Here is a 14,710-nt window from a genome sequence, read left to right as displayed (position 1 = left end):
AGGGAATTATGAGTTGAAATTTCATGGATAGGTGTTTTGGAAGGTCCTAGGTCTGATGGTGGTATCAAGTCTATTGGTTGTTGTATAAGTAGGGGTTAATCAGTGCCATGGGATAGGTATTGGGCAGGTTTAACAGGGGATCTTAGGGCTCTTTAGGTGAAATTTGGGTTTTTTGGGTGTTTCGGGGAGATCAGAAACTAGCTATTGATACGATTGTAGACGCACTGGAGTAGGCACCCTGAAAGAAGGATTAAATGGAGTTGTGGCTGCAAAGCTAGCTGGGTGGTTAGATATGAACTGTACTTCACTCCCTCCTTGATGCTTGGTTCTAGACTTCTTTGGCTCAGAGGTGGTTGCCCTTACTATGATCATTAGTGGATTAGTCCTTCCATGCCTAAGAGATTCATCAATCTTGACAGCTCCTTTAACCACTTCACTGAAGTCCTTAAGCGGTCATGCAACCAACAAAGTATGGTATGGATCTTTCAAAGTCTTGATGAAGAGTCTAACCAATTCTTCCTTGAGCATATGGTGATGCAGTTTGGATGCTAATTCATGCCACCTATAAGCATAATCTTAGAAAGATTCTCTAGGATTCTGAGTCATGGACTCAAGATCTGTTCGATCTGGTACTAATTCCATGTTGTAGAAAAGTGGTCTAAGAATGATATAGATACTCATTTCCATGATTTCTTTTTCTCTTCCTCAAGATTAGAAAACCACATTCTAGCACTCCTAGTTAGGCTCTTCAGAAACATTTGGATCAAGAGCTTATCATCAAAACCATATTGAAACATATGGTTCCATAGGGATTCACTATCGTTCTCAAAACCTAATAGTCGGATGAAAAAATACCATTAAGATGAAAAAGAGGGATTATAGGTGAGAATTGATATTACAGGAGAGAGAGAGAGAGGGGGGTGGTTGGAAGTGGAGTGAAGAGCAACGAAGAAGATGACAGTGATGGTGAGATCGCCGTTGCAACTCTTGATAGTGGTGAAAGAAAATTGAGGATGATTTCGAAGAAGAAGGAGAATAAGTAGAAGTGACAGTGGGAGAGGGTGATTTGGGTCGGAGGTAGGGGTGCACCATCGTTGGTTGTCATTGAAGGGAGGCAAGGAATGTAGTTCATTCCCCTTAATTAGAAAGCTTAGGTTTGTATTTATAATAGGGCTAGTGGTAATTTGGTAATTTTGTACAAGTTTAGGAACATTTTTTTTTTATTTTGAGAAAATAAGTCAAACGGGTCTTCTGGTTCAATGGTAGGGATTTTTGAGACAATAAATGAAGGGTTGAGATGGGCTTGACTGTAGAGTGGGGTCATGCATGTGTGGGCCAATGAGATTGGCTAAAATGGAATCTTTTTAGATGAAAGGGTAAATGAGGGTATTCTTGTCTAAAATTTCATAGGTAGGGTTTTCGGACATCCCAAGTTGATTGGTAGGGTTGGATTGGCCCAACTTGGTTCGGATTGGGTAGATCTGGAAAAGGCTTGATTTGGCTAATCCAGAACCTCAAAACGGAATCTTTATGTAATAGAAGGGCATACAAGGGTATTTTGGGCTGAAATTTCATAGGTGGGTATTTTATGACAGCTTAAGGTAGTGATTAGCAAGGTTAGATTGTGCCAACTGGGCCCTGATCAGGCGGATTTGGAATCAGGTCAATCTGGTGCCTTGAAATTGAATCTTGGTACGATTAAGGGTAAATGGAGTTGTTTAGGGCTAAACTTTCATATGTAGGGGTTTAGTAGCATTCTGGGGTGATTGGAAATGTTTGATTGGTTTAAATGTGTTTGGATTAATTGGATATGGGTTGTGGGAGTGAGAGAGGTCAAAATGGAATCTTTGTTTGATGAGAGAGTGAATAGGGGATTTTGGGTTGAAATCTTATGGGCAGGTGTTTTGGTGTGTCTAGATTTTATCGGTGGAATCTGATCAGTTTAGGGGGTCAAGATCGTAAAAATTTGGGTCAAGGAGATATTGCGGAATAAAGTCTTGGTTTGATGGACAGACAAATGGGGAATTCTAGGGTTGAATCTTTTTAGGTAGGTGCTTTGATGTGTCTAGAGTTTGATGGTGTGCTATTATTGGATCGGATGTGTTAAGATGAATGGGATTTGGGTTTCTGAGTGTTTAGGCTAACATGAGACATCGGAATGGAATCTTCACTTGATGAAGGGGTAAATGGGGGAATCTTGAGCTGAAATTTCATTCGTAGGTATTTTGGGAGGTCCTAAGTCTGATGGTAGTGTCGGATCTATTGGTTGCAATGTAAGTAGGGATCAACCGGGGGCATCGGATAGGTATTGGGCAGGTTTTACAAGGGATTTGAGGGCTCTCGAGATGAAATTTAGGTTTTTTTTAGTTTTCGAATGTTTTGGAGAGATCGGAAGGGTCTGATTAGGTACCACGTGGGTCTGCATCAGCCAAAAGGGTCTAATTGGGTTTAATGGGGGAATCTAACGGAGCTTCAGTCGTGGATCTGCATCAGTATCTCAAATTGTGGTGCGTTCAGGGGTGTAAAATTCCTATACATTGGCGGCGGGGTCCTCGGTCTTTGTTTGGATAATCGGTCCTATCACTTGCCTTCTTATTCCCGCCTGCGTTTACACTCAATGATACCAAGATTCCATTTCAAGGCTCTAGATTGGCGATTGATATATTGCTTGGACATGCAGCCTAACGTACGTAGTGGATTGTTAGTTGGTTCCAACTTTGGGAGTTCACATCTGCTGCAATGGTGGATGCACTTTGTGATCCCAATTAATCGAGTCTTGGATCTACTGAACTGCTCATGCACTTACACACCTTATATCTCACAATTCTTCAATTTCGGTATTTCATAAACAATGGTCATTACCGCATGTTGGACCAGCAAAAGGATGGAAGATAAATTTTATCAGCAATGGGGATTGGGGTTGGGGATGGAAATTTAATTCAAATCGGAGTCGAGAATGGGGAATATGATCCCCGTTCAAATCAGTCCTGCTGTCATTCTTATCCATCAATCTAATATAATTCCATTACGGATGGATTAGATCCCATCCAATCTAATAAATATTTTGGATCATTAAATCTAGATTGGTCCAATTCAATATGTTTTATTGGCACTTGGCTGTGGGAAGTAAAGGTGTGAAACTCCAATGGAGTTCCTTTGTCAGTTATTGGTTGTATATATTTATTTTCTAAAGAAATAATCAGAAGATTTGTTGCACTTTTTTTTTGTTCTCCTATTGTTGCCAGAATAGACCACAGATATTGCTTAGGCTTTAGTTTGGAAGAGTACAAATAAAAATATATACAATGTAAATACATACAAAATAATACAAAATATAAGATTTTACATTTTATATATTTGTATCTGTATTCCTTCCAAATTTAGGAAGAATACAAATATAAATATATACAATACAAATGCATACAAAATAATATAAAATATAAGATTTTATACACTATATATATGTATTTGTATTCCTTCCAAACTGAGCCTTAGGTTTTGTATGGTTGCAGTGCAAATTTATTTGCACTAGTACAAATGCAAATGTAAAAAAATGCAAATTCTTATTTAATTTTGTTTTAGATTTTATTTTATTCTGCTTCATGTTTTAATTTACTTCATTTGTACTGTAATCAAACAAAATAAGCTCAAATTTGAAACTAAAATAGGTCAGAATTTACACTCAAATCATTTACACTGCCATGGTTTTGCATCAATACAAATTTATATACATTGCAATCAAACATAACCTTAGAAACAAACATAAAATAAAATAAAATAAAGGGTTCTGATTATTCTTTGATAACATGATTTTCTTTAAAGATGAAAGCAACTTTGTCAAATCCAGAGAAAAAAGTCTCCAATTTTTTATTGATGCGTGCATAGAGGGTAGCCTTGATTTGAACAAATAAATGGACTTCGATTGATAACTTTCCCATAAAAATCTCAAGTTCTGAAGTACAAATAATATTTCCACGCGTTTTGTTTTATGAAGCCCACTTTGATAGATTACCTAACCCACTTCAATTGTGTTTCTATTCCATCTGAACGGTGTGCAGTGCAGGGTAATTTAAAATATTTTTTATATATAAAAGACATGCATGATTAATTCAACAAGCTTTTACTTTTACTTTTATTATTTTTTAATTAATGTGTTTGGGTGGAGTCCTTAATTAATTCAACAAGCTAGAACAAGTTCAATATTTGTCATTCTTCTAGCTAGAACAATGTCCTTAATTAATGTGTTAAGCTGAACAGAATTGTTACTGAATTAAAGAAAATTTTGTGGAGTATATAAGCACCAGTACTTGACAGTTCAGCACATTCAGCAGTTCTCAACCGGCATCTTAAACGTTAGACCATTTTTATTAGGAATTGCTAAATTACCTGAAAACAACGAGAAAAACTTTAAAAAAAGAATGATAAAAAAAATATTTGTGAGAGAAAAGCAATAGGGACTTGGCTATGTGCAGTATGAACGCCTCTTTTAAGTTGTAGCAGTGAAGGTGTGAACCTCCAATGGAATTTCAACAGATAAAGTAGAAGGCAACCATCTAGTTAGTATTTGGTTTCTTGATTGTTATATTCATCTTAAGAAAAACTGAAATCTCCAACTTGCCTTGTGAATTATTGGTTGTGTAGAGTTTCCACTTGACTATTATAAACATAAATAAACTATTTTATGTATTATTTTCTAAACAAATAGCAAGAAGATTTGTTTCATCCTCTTATGAATTCCTATTGTTTTCGGAATAGAGCATGGACATCACTATTTTTTAGATTTTGCGAAGGGTGAAAGTTTGGGATCAAGGAAAATTTATTTTCTTACGTATGCCTATGGGTGGTCACGAGTCGAGCTTTACACGAGTTACTCGAGCTTGACTCATGAAAAGCTCAGCTTGACTCGGCTTCAATCGAGCTTTCAGCCAAGCTCAAGCCTAATTTACAGGCTCGTTTATTAATCGAGCTGAGCTCGAGCCTAATAAAACTCGATGTGTGAGGCTTGCGAGCCAAGCTCAAATAGCTACATACATACATACATACATGTATAATAATAATAATAATAATAATAATAATAATAATAATAATAATAATAAAATATAAAATTATAGAAAATAATATATAATAAAAAAATTATATATATAATACTTTTATTTTTATATATAATAATAACTTATTATTATAATTCTTAATTTTTAAATATCAAATAAAAAATATTATATATATATATATATATATTTATAAAACATTTTTCTCAAATCGAGCTCAAGCCTCATACTACCTTGTTGAGCCAAGCTTGAATAGCTAGTTATTCGGCTCAGCTCGGCTCAAATCGACCCGTAGGCATATCTATTTCCAAGATGGATAAATAACTTTCCCACATGGGGAAAGTTGTCAACACTTGAATGGGACAAAATTGTCCCTTTTAATAATTGACTTTTATTGTCAACACTTGAATGGGACAAAATTAACTTTTATTGTTAAAATGGTCACTATCTTATTTACATGACAAAATAAAAGAACATGGATAAATGCGCTTACCCTGAAAAACACTTATCCAAATAAGTGCATTTACCTAGATAAAGCCTTAGAAACAACCATGGAAGAAGTTCGAACTATTTCTTTGGTAACATGATTTTTGTTGAAGATAAGGCAACCCTTGTCAAATCTAGAGAATAGTCTCAATCATGGAAGAATTAAAAGAAAAGGACAATTTGAACTCCCTATTGGTGGGTCTCCAGTTATTTTATTGAGGCGTGCATAAAGGGAGGACAATAGCACTGGTGGAAAGGTCATAACTTTACACTCTTATGTGTATGTAAATTTTCAGAGGTCATAACTTTACACTCTTATGTTTAATTGAAGTGATTTTTTTTTATTTTATGTAATTTTTCAAGATATATGTGTCCCAAGGGAGACCAGATCTCCTCCTCACATAGGGTGCCTCATATAGCACATCCCACCATCCATTTGGAACATCTCCTGTACTTATACGTTTTTATACATGGGAGATGTTCTCAATATTGCATGGTAAGATATACCTGTGAGGTCGGTGTGAGGTGCCCCAAGTGAGGAGCATATCCCAATTCGTCCCAAAGTGCCCTGCTATTTGTGCAAAAAAGGTCCTATTTATACCTCAAATCATAATTTTTAATAATTTTTATAAATAAAAGGGTAAAATGTAAAAACCTCCCCTAAAGTTTCTGACAATCATAAAAACCTTCCCCATAGTCTCATTTTAGCAAAAACCTCCCCTCTATTTTTGACAAAATTAACAAGTAAAGAGATGATGTTTTTTCAAAATACCTATTTTACCCTTTCTCGAACACTGTTCATCTTCTTCCCCATTCGAACCTAGAAGCAAAGGCAGTGGTGGCACCCCTATAAATATTTCTGAACCAACACATAGATATGTCAGTTCTACCTTCTAGTTACGTGATTCATTCCATGGTCCTCATCTAAAGACAATGGCCTTTTCGAAAATCTTTTCTTCGCTCTTATATTTTCCTTGGGTTGAGAAGAGAAGAGAGAAGCAAGCAGCTCTCAACATGGACTCAATCTTCCCTAGCTTTTTCCCTTGAGCCCATTGAAGATTCTGGCTTTCGAAAGAATAGTCGTCATCCAAACTCCCTTCGCTGCTCAAATTAGTGTTGCTAAAAGTGAGGTTCTCCCTGTTCTTCTCTGACCCAACAACCCAATCAGATTCTTTGACGGAGACAACCCCTTTGATCAGGGCAACTATGGAGTTCTGACTGTGACTGATGGTCTTTGCGATGGCTTGCCGGAGAATCTAAATCAGAGACCCCTTTTTGGATCTTGGTCTAAATGCATAACCCCCATGACAGAAGCTCCTCTAAAACTGATTAGACCCTTTATCCAAAGGACCTGAAAACAAGCCACGCTCAAGAGGTCTAGACATGAAGCCTCTCTCAATCGAACCAAATAAAAATCCCCTGTCGAGGGGACCAAAACCGATAACTCCCCTGAAATTTCCAGACAATGGACCAGAATTCATGAGATAGCGAGGAATAGGTTGCAGGAGAATGGAAGCAAAGGAGGTAGAGCTTTCAAAAGCGGCAAGTCGATCAAGACTGTTATAGGAATAGAGATCAACAAAAGCTATAGAGAGAGGGGTAGATGAGTTAGCGCTTATAGAAGCGCCAGAGATGGATTGAAAGGTGGTGGTCTCCTCCGTGTATACCTAGGAGGAGGAGAGACGAGAGGGATAGGGGCCAACGTAGAAAGAGTGGCCAAGACCTTCATCGAGAGGCTCGGATACAATGACAACTATGTCATGACGGCGGCAAACTCCACCGGCACCGAGGAAGCAAGAGGTGCCAAGCTTCCTGCAACCGTTACCCATGGAAGATAACTGAGACAAAGAGAATTTCGGGCATTACAATCCCTAGAATCGATGTCATTGCCGATATTAAGTGTCCATTTTTTCTTGATGTACCTTTTATCTTTTATCGTTTGAGAAGAGGAGAAAGAAGCAAGCAGCTCTCAAATCAAGTAATAACTAATTAGAGGGGTGCCGCCACTGCCTTTGCTTCTGGTTTCGAACGGGGAAGAAAATGAAGTGTTCAATAAAGGGTAAAATAGGTATTTTAAAAAATGATCATCTCTTTAATGTTTTCTGTCTTGGTCATTGACGGAAGGGAGGTATTTGTTAATTTTGTCCAAGATAGAAGAGAGGTTTTTACTAAAATGAAACTATAGGGGAGATTTTTATGATTCTCAGAAACTTCAGGGAAGGTTTTTGTATTTTATCCTAAATAAAAAATTAAAAACATCAATTAAAAATAAAATAACATATATTACATAATATTATTATATGTTTCAGCTTAATCAATCTCAATTGTCAATGATGTCCATTGACTCCATTCTTCTTTGGGAGATTAAGTAGAGCATTGGACTCCATTTTTTGAGGATTGAAGTGATACACTTACATTCTGTCCATCACATTGTCAAGATTTTCAAAGGTTGTTGCCACTTCCTCATTCTATTTCTTCCCCTACATCTATGGAGTGTCTTTAGGTGGAGATCGGCTTCAATCAGTGCAAATTCCATTCGACCAGTCTTTACAGCCTTGCATTGAGAATATCTCCTTACTTTTATGCTTTAAGATAGGATCCATTGCATTGCATAGAGTTTCCGTACAGAAAAAACATAAAAATCCTTTTCTCAACTATATGCGTTCAGTTATGCCCTCTAATAACTGATAATCGTGTGAAGAACATTCTAAGTGATCTAAGAATTTGTCTTACCACTTTTTTATTGAAATTCATTTACCAATTTTCACTGTGTCTGAATTCTGATTATTGAATTATTTTATCTATTCAAAGAGGATAAAAATATTTTTTATCTCCCAAAAAACACTATAGACAATCCCAAATGGGACATATATACTGACAAATGTAAAAGTAAAAATAGAGGAAAGATTCAGCTAAATCTTTTGGTTGTTTAATAACAATGCAATATTTTTAAAATAAAAAAAGGAAAGAAAATAAGAATATATAATAATTGTAGTAATGTATGATAGTGGAAGACCTTAAATCAATCAAAACCTCCCATAAATTTTGATGAACACCACCTAATTGGTTAACACATGATACCAGTTGATTGGTTATAAGTTTTTTACAGTATCATGTCGATCATCTATCTAAAGTAGTCGAACCTTCAAATCTTCCCATCAGTTAACGTTTTAATAGATAGAGAGAAAGATGTCAAGAAATATATTTGATAGTTCATCTACCCAAAGAACAGTAATGGCTACACTAGGAAATAGCAACAGTTGACAGAAGCGATTTTTTGTTTTTATTTCAAAACATAAAAATAGAAAGGATAGCTTTGGTAATTCATAAAATTGAGAGTCAAAGTGATATGTGGATTTCGTAGTTCAGGAAGGACCTAGAGCTTTGAAGACCACTAAAGGGAGAGGAAGGGTGGGCAGAGGCAGAGCTCCAAAGTGATCTGTTGTTACTTTGTTAGGTACTGTCTGCAGTGTTTTTGTGGGAGTTGGGTTCTTGATGGAGTGAAGCTCGAGTCTCTCGTATGGGGGTCAGTTCCATTTTGTTTAGGTCTGGTTTTATGTGGGTCCTTATATGTAGGGTAAGGGGTGTCAATTGGATTGGATTTGGTCTAATCTGATAAGTCCAATGTGAGTCCATTACAGATGGATCAGGTCCAATCCAATCCAATGAATATTTTATTTTGGACCATTCTGGACTGGTCCAATTCATTGTTTGGACCATTCAATCTGTTCAAATTTGTTTTAATTTAAATTAATTCCTACCCAAACTTGGTCCATTGGCACATATACTCTTATTTTATATCAACGGATTAGATATTGTCTCAATCCAACCCAATTTAATATAAAGTTAGTACAGATGGACTAAGTCCAACCCAATCTAATAAATACTTTGGACCATTAAATTTGGATCACTCTAATTCAATATATCTTGTTGGTTCATCCAATCTATCCAAATTGATTTTAGTTTGGACGGGGTCCAACCCAAAACCGGTTCATTGACACCCCTACTATATGGAGAGTTTAGGCAAGTCCATATCTCCTGCCCACATAAATTCTGCCCATGTCTATCCACATAAAATCACAGTCACACATGGAGAACATCTCATCATCCTACATAGTGTTATGCAGGGGTAGATTTTCTCAATTCACAGGGATAGTATGTTGTAGATAGACATAGTAGACTTCTTGTGGGCATGTGATCCAGATTCAGTTTAAGGCTTGTTTCTGATTGATGGTGCTCAATCCGAGGTGGTGCACGAACTGAGGAGAGCAACCAAATAGTCCTTGCTGGCAAGACGAGACCGAGCTACAAGGACGAGGCCATGCTTCATGACCTGTGATCAAGGAAACAGAAGTCAGAGGCCCAAGGAGTTATCCCTGACTAAGGACTCCGACGCTCAAGTCAGTAGGACGTGATGGATGGCTGGGCCGAGCTATAGGGATGTTGGTCCGAGCTAATTAGTAGTATGGGTGTTAGAGGTTGGGAATCCCTTACCTCGAGCATGGAGTACCTTTTTATATCCAAAGATCTGTGTCTTGCTCGAATTGGGCTTCCGGGGTTGTCGGGATGAGATTAGCCGTCAAGGTATTCAAGATAGAGTCTCATTCCCCAGTGGAGACGTCTTTCCTTATTCCTACTTATCTGTAGTTGTACTCATCCATATGACATGTAGTTGACATGGCTGGAAGGATAAGATCGGGGGCCACAGTAATAACATAGCTCAACCAAGCTAGGCCTATGTGGCCGAGCTAGGCCCACGTGGCTGAGCTATGCCAACGTGGCCGAGCTATGCCGATGTGGCCTTGCTAGAATGATGTGGCAGGGTGATAGCTGTGCGGCCTCGTGTCTCGCAGGGCCAGTTCAGCCATGACCCGAACACCCCCACCCCCCGGGGCCTGAGGACGGTCAACCAAACTCCGCTCGTCTACCAACCAAACTTGGCCAGAGCTAGCCGAGCAACGGCTAGGCCTCGAAGGGCCCCAAAAGCTCCCGGGACCGAAAACTGAGCATCCCAATGACGAGAGCTCGGAATGCACTCCCGCTTCACCAGTTGGAGGTTAAAGATCTTGGCCAACCCGAACCTCAGCCAAGGCAAGGCCAAGGAAACAAAAAAAATTATTATTAAGTTAAAAGTATAACAAGTTGCACACAAGTTCGGAGTCAAAAAATTAAATTAAGTTAAAAATAGAGCTAAGCCATTACAATATTAACAAAAGGAAAAAGAAGAGACCCGCATCAGCTCAATCGGCGGAAGGAAAGTTGGTGGCCTCATCATCTCCACTTTCGTCATCATTGCCTCCGCCTTCCTCGCCAACAAGCTCATCCGAGGCCGGGGGCGTTTCATCATCGCAAGCCTCCCAAATCTGCACAATAGTGGCTAGCTCGGGACAGTGGCGCAGTGCTCTCTGTTGGAAGACATTGAAGCCTGCTTCATAGGAAGCCGAAGCATATTGATCCATATCCTGCTGAAGCTCCACCAAGGTCTTGTACCGTGCCACTGCCTCCTCGGTGGCCTCCTGCTTCAGCCATTCCCTCTCTGCCTTCAGTTTGGTGATCTCATTCTTTAAACCACGAACCAACTCTACTTGCTCGGCCAGCCGAGCTGACTTTTCCAGTTCAGCAGTTCACTTCCCAACTGCCTGAAGCTCAGCCAGTTGTGCCTTCAACTACAGGTACTTAGAATGTTCCTTCTCATACCACCGCCGCAACTCTCGAAGGAGGTCAACTACATCCACGGCCAAGCATGCGTTCTACGGACACCAAAAGTAGTGTTAGCACGAGGAAACACACTCAAAACAATAGAGATACTTAAGTATGAACTTACCTGAACCGCAGCCCGGATGAGCGAGCACTCTAATGTGCTACTTCTAGAATTCCCAACCTCTTCAGTGATGTAGGCAGTCATCGTCCCACGAAGCAGCTGCTCGGGAACTTCGGGAGTCTCTAGCCCGTCCCGACTATGAATCGTCCAATGCGGCACATGGATGTCTAAGCTGCTGCTACCCACCTCGACCTGTGTAGGGAAAGTCATCAAACGAGCTTCCTCGGGTTCCACGACTACCACATCCCCATCATCGTTCCCCCGCCACTGAGCTCTCTTCTGCCGGTGAGACACCCTCTCAGAAGACCTCGGGGGAGGAACTACCTCAGCATAGACCTGCAGTATCGTGACAGCTCGGCTCTGCCTCTAGTGATTCTCCTTCATCCGAAATACGATCTCCTCTTCACTAGCCATCTCTACACCTGCATTACGGAAGTGCGATAGTGAGTATGAGAACAAAGATGCAAAGAAAGTACAAGAAGACAAACCAACAAAAAAGACAGACCAACCACCCTGCACATCAACCCACCGAGCATCGGCATCTCTGAGCATGTATACACAGTTACGTCTATCTTGCGGATCATGCTCAGAGCTGACCTTTCCTCCCAAGTAAGCGCCGACCATTGAGGTTGTGGCTCTCTTGTTCTTGGCTCTTGTAGCACGGCCAGGAAGGAGAGACCCCTAGGACAGTGGACAAAGAAAAAAGTCTCCTTCTAGTGCTTCATAGAGGAAGGAGCCTCGACCAGCACTTTGACGTCCTTCCTAGTCGAGAAATAGTAATAGCCCTACTGATGAGGTTTGAGCTGAAGAAGGAAGCTAACCATACCCAAGGTCAACTCAATATCACGGATGGTGCAGTAGGACTGAAGGCCGACCAAAAACCTAAAGGAGTTCAGCATCAGTTGCAGTACTCGGTACCATGCAAGTACCTCGACAACCCCTTTGTTCAGAGGAAACCTCAGGTCGGCCTCCAAACTGTTCTCATACACATAAAGTTCACCGGGCCGAGCATCGATTGCCATTTCACCATGCTGCGGGCACCTCATTCGGAAATCCTCAAGGATGTCATACATAGCTCGGATCCGAGCCATATCCTCGAGGCCCAACGCACAGGGTGTGGTTCCAAATCGGCTATCAGCCCGCAGCGAAAGCTCGTCTTCTATGCTAGAGGGACCGACCTCGGTCTCCTCAACCTCGGCCCCCTCAACCTCGGCATCCTCAAAATCCCCAACCTTGGACTCATAATCAGACCCACTAGAACCAGTAGAGCTAGAAGCAGAAGAAGAATGGGAAGATGAGGAAGACATCTTACCAAACTTGAAGTTGAGGAATAAAAATAAAGCGCCGAGCAATGATGACAACACCCCACTGAGCTATACCAGCAACTTCTCTAACAAATGGAGAAGGGAGAATGCCCTTCACCCCTTCTTTTACCCATAGGGACGCAAATCAACGCCAGTTCTACAACAAAGATCATGCGCCACCCTAACAAAGCTCGGGAAGACCAATCGACACGACTGTTACCGCATGCGCGAAGCCTCAGAAATCGAAGCGGCAACCTTGACAAGCAACAGCGGGGGCATTAATTGCTTTGGCCCACCCCGTAGTAGCATTCCAACCACTGACGTGAGTACCGAAGGTTCGCCCAGACCCACCGGGTCAACTAGCTACCATGATTTCCTCAGGACACCCAACAACAAAGAAGGCCTCACTTTGTTCCAACCGAGCTTCCCACTCTTCGACTTCGGAACTGGGGAGTGGTGCTCGAATCCCAAAATTTCAAGAACAAGTTCCTTAGCCAAAGAGCATATCCTCAACTTCGAACCTCGACAGACCACAACCGAGCTTAAAAATAGCACGGTACCTGCAAAGCCCCCAACTTCGAAGCTCGGAAGACCACAACTGAGCATCATAATAGCTCAGCACTAGCGAGGCCCTTAGCTTCGAAGATCGGCAAGCCATAATCGAATATCACAACAACTCGGCACCTGGGAGGCCCTCAGCTTTGGAGCTCGGCAAGTCATAGCCGAGCATCGCAATAACCTCGGTCCCACAACCCAACAACCCCAAAGGAACTCTTCTCTGCAGCTCGGCGCCCTGTGGCCGAGCATCACAACCTCAACTCCGGAGCTCGGCCTTCAACCAGCAGAAAAAGGCCTTTCCTCGGCATACAACCAAGTTAAGCCCTGACTTCGGAAGCTCGACACATCATAGCCGAGCATTGCAGCAGCCTCAACTCCAAAATACTGACCCAACTCAAAAGCTCGGCACTCCATGGTCGAGCATCACCACGGCACAGAAGCTCGACTTCCACTTGGAATCAAAGTCGTTCCTAGGCTCCACCAAGACGAACTTGGAAGCTCAGTTCGACACCTTGGCTCCTTACCGAGCTACGCAACCGCGCAACACCTCGGGCCAAGCACTCCCCATCCTCGGCGGCAAAACTGGGGGATTGGTGTTCGAATTCCAAAGTTAGAGCTCTTAAAGTTCTACAGCCGACAATGGGAAGATTCCTCAGCCATTTTCCATATTGCCCGGTTCTCAAGATTGCGACAGGCACTGAGGAACACAAAAGGGGCCAAACGCCCATCTAGACATCAACTTGAAGTTCTTCAATTGAAGAACGAATTAGACTACTTCATTCCTCGACTTCAGAACTCGGGGAGTGGTGTTCAGGTCATGGCTGAGCTGGCCCTCCGAGACACATGGCCGCCCAGCTATCGCCCTTCCACATCATCCTAGCTCAGCCACATCGGCATAGCTCGGCCGATCTATGCTATTACTGTGGCCCCCATCTTATCCTTCTAGCCACGTCAACTACACGCCATAAGGATGAGTACAACTATAGATAAGGAGGAATTAGGAAAAACCACTCCGCTGGGGAATGGGTCTCTATCCCGAATACCTCGGCGGCTAACCTCATCCCGACAACCCCAGAAGCCCAATCCAACCAGGACATAGATCTTCAGCTATAAAAAGGTACTCTATGCTTGAGGTAAGGGATCCCCAACCTCTAACACCCATACTACTAAATAGCTCGGACCAGCATCCCTATAGCTCGGCCCGGCCATCCATCACGTCCTGCTGACTTAAGCCTCAAAGTCTTTAACCAATGATAACTCCGCAGGCCTCTGACTTCTGTTTCCTTGATCACAGGTCTTGAAGTGCGGCCTCGTCCTTATAGCTCGGCCCCGTCCTGCCAACAAGGACTATCTAGTTGCTCTCCTCAAATCGTGCACCACCTCGAATTGAGCAGCATCACTGATCCTACACACATTTTGATGGAGTGGATGTCTTTACATTCTTCTTTCATAACCTTTTATTTTTTTCATCATCTTTATATAAATTTTATTTT

The sequence above is a fragment of the Nelumbo lutea genome, chromosome 1 (genome assembly GCF_056320005.1).
Source record: "Nelumbo lutea isolate HS-2025 chromosome 1, American lotus-T2T, whole genome shotgun sequence".
NCBI classification, from domain to species: domain Eukaryota; kingdom Viridiplantae; phylum Streptophyta; class Magnoliopsida; order Proteales; family Nelumbonaceae; genus Nelumbo; species Nelumbo lutea.
The sequence above is the reverse complement of the archived record's forward strand: the minus strand, read 5'-3'. Positions refer to the sequence as shown.